Raw genomic sequence first — 2896 nt, 5'->3', positions numbered from 1 at the left:
CAATGAGATCTTGGCTGTTCTGCGACCTAACTCCATATACCCGCCTTTGCCCCATATCCTTTAATACTTTTAGTTAGCAAAAATCTCTCAATCTCAGGTTTAAAATTAACAATTGAGCTTGCATCAATTGCTGTTTGTGGCAGAGAGATTCAATCTTCTGCCGCCCTTTGCATATAGAAGTGTTTCCTAACTTCACTCCTGAAAGGCCGGACTCTAATTTTTAGACTATGCCCCCTGATCCTAGACTCCCCAACCAGCGAAATTAGTTTGGACTGGATTTTACGAACCTCAGCGGGTCCATAGCGGGCGAAGCTGATGGCAGTTCCCAACCCTGCTGCTGTCTCCATCCCGGCTTTTGAAATGAATTTACTGGGATTGGGCTTGTTAAACCCGACCAGTGCGTTTCCCGGCCAATTAGAGGAAGCGGGTCTGATGACGTCAGCCGGTTTCCTTAAAGAGACCATGGACAACACTCTTTTGGCATTTGTGCTGTCAGTGTTCTACAGCATGGAGGTGCTGCAAACACTGACAAACACTGCACAGGAGTGCACGGCTGACCCAGGTTCTCCCATGTGCTTATGGAGGGACTCAGAGCATGCAGGTCGGTTCTCTTCTCTTCCCATGGGCGGAAGAGACCTCCCAGGAGATCAACGCAGCCTGGTTGCACATTGTACAAGAAGGCACAAGCTGGAATGTGGTCAGGAGGACCTGGATGCGGTGCTACAAACCTTTCAATGATCTCAGTAGATCACGAAACGTTAGCACAAAGCCACACTCAACCTCATCCTGCTGTACTTCTCATCAAATCCCCATCACTCTGCCTTCCCAACCCTACTCCTGCATATCCTTACTCACACCAACTTACCTTGCACCTCCACCATCCCTCTCTCTCTCCCCCTCTCTATCTACATTATCACATCCCCATCTCATTAGCTACCCCTCACACTCACCCTCATCCTTGTCCAATCATACCAACTAAAAACACACAAGGGTAGGTAATTGGGTGTTTTTTGCAATGTTCATGTAATGTTTCTATTAATGTGATGTCAAACATTGACACCTTTTTTTTCAACACTTTATGCTCTTGAACATATTTGTGTGCACCTTTGGAAGTGGCTTAGTGAGTTGCAGTAATGGTGAGACATAACGGTACACCCCATGTTGGTGATGAGTGTGAAAGGAATGGCTTGGGCATCGTAGGGCTGCTTTATGGTGTTAGTGAGGGGTGGTTCCAAACTGGAGGGTGCACAGTGTCAAATGAAGTAAATGTGGCCATGGTGAGGCCATCCCTGGCCTCCCGGGCAGCAATGTGGTCAGGTACTGATGCCCTGTGTCCTGTGCAGCATCAGTTGGTTGCAGAGAAGGTTGGTTTTGTTGGTGCTGCTGGTGTGCCTGGTGATGCTGGTGTTGGGGCTGATCGTGGTGGGAATCTGAGGTCCAAGGCGAGAGAGTTTCAAGGGCACCCATAGATGGCAGTAAAGCTGACAGAAGCGATCTGTCAATGGTGAGAAAAGTAATGAGGCCAGACTGGATAGAGACTTGTGTAAAGACTTTCAGCATTCTGAATGTGTGGTGGAAATGCAGTTTAGAGAAGCTAGTGGTTAAGGAAGCATAAGAACATAAGAAATAGGAGCAGAAGTAGACCACTTGGCCGTTCGAGCCTGCTCCGCCATTTAATAAGATCATGGCTGATCTGATCTTGGAACATTGCTCAATCAGCTGGGAGCTTTGACATGACATTTGAAGCTGTCAACTCATCAGCTGATTCAATGGCTACTGACCTCCTGCCTCAGCTTCACAGATGAGATCTAGGCACAGCGGGAAACCGGTGGGCGACCTGTCAAATCTAAAAAGCTGGGAAAAAAACATTGGTAAGTGGTTGTAAACAAGTCACTAATGATTTCAATTGCCTTCTCCGCGGCTGAGTGTCAGATCTGCTCAGCACTGACTAACCCGACATTTGGTAAAGGCGCATGGCGGCGGGTTCACAATGGGGGAACCCGCTGGGGGAAAAAAACACTTTCCTACCCGACCCGCCACTGATCGCACTCAAAATCCAGCCTCACCGTCTCTACTTACCCTAGCAGTTCCCCTTAATATCTTGAAAACTTTGATCAACTCACCCGTAACCTTCCAGGGAATACAACACTAGTTTGTGTAATCTCTCCTTGTAATCCTTTTGGCTAAGATCATGCGTAACTGACCTGACAGGGGAGTAACCATGACCAGAAAGTGGTTCTCCCTGGATAAGGAAGATGGTTCTCCTATGCTTTTTGGAAATAGGAGGTGGGTGGGGGGCTTGCCCCGTCCACCTCCATGGAGATGGGTGGGGGACGCCCCATCCAACTCCATGCACGAACCTGGTATTGCAGTACTTCCAGGAACGGTGCAGCTTTGGCTCTAGGCCTTTTGGCTAAGAGCAAAATCATTGGCGCAGAGTGATCTTTGTTTGGGCGCAAGGTGACCTTTGGCGTTTATGATCTGACAAGTTGATCTGACAAAGAATTGGAAAGATTGGCAACGAATAAAACATTAAAAAAAAATCTCTCCTTGTAATTTAACCCTTGGAGTCCAGGTATCATTCTTGAAAATCTATGCTGCACTCCCTCCAAGGCCAATATATCCTGCCCAGAACTGCTCACTGTGCTCCAGGTGTGGTCTAACCAGGGCTTTGTACAGCTGCAGCATAACTTCTACCCCCTTGTATTCTAGTACTCCAGATATAAAGGACAGCATTCCATCACTGTTTTTTTAATTATTCTCTGTACCTGTCCATGACATTTTAATGATCGGTGTACATGTACCCCCAAGTCTCTTTGGACCTCCACTGTTTCTAGCTTTTCACCATTTAGAAAGTAGCCTGTTCTATCCTTTTTAGCTTCAAAGTGGATGGCCT

At 47.3% G+C, this 2896-nt stretch overlaps 1 pseudogene; it reads left to right on the top strand.

Annotated features, from left to right (window-relative positions):
- Window positions 1-2163: 2163 nt before the first annotated feature.
- LOC139228396 (U2 spliceosomal RNA) lies at window positions 2164-2397 on the top strand (annotated as a pseudogene).
- Window positions 2398-2896: the final 499 nt, after the last annotated feature.

This window comes from Pristiophorus japonicus, chromosome 17 (genome assembly GCF_044704955.1).
Source record: "Pristiophorus japonicus isolate sPriJap1 chromosome 17, sPriJap1.hap1, whole genome shotgun sequence".
Classification (NCBI taxonomy): Eukaryota; Metazoa; Chordata; class Chondrichthyes; family Pristiophoridae; genus Pristiophorus; species Pristiophorus japonicus.
The sequence above is the reverse complement of the archived record's forward strand: the minus strand, read 5'-3'. Positions and strand labels throughout refer to the sequence as shown.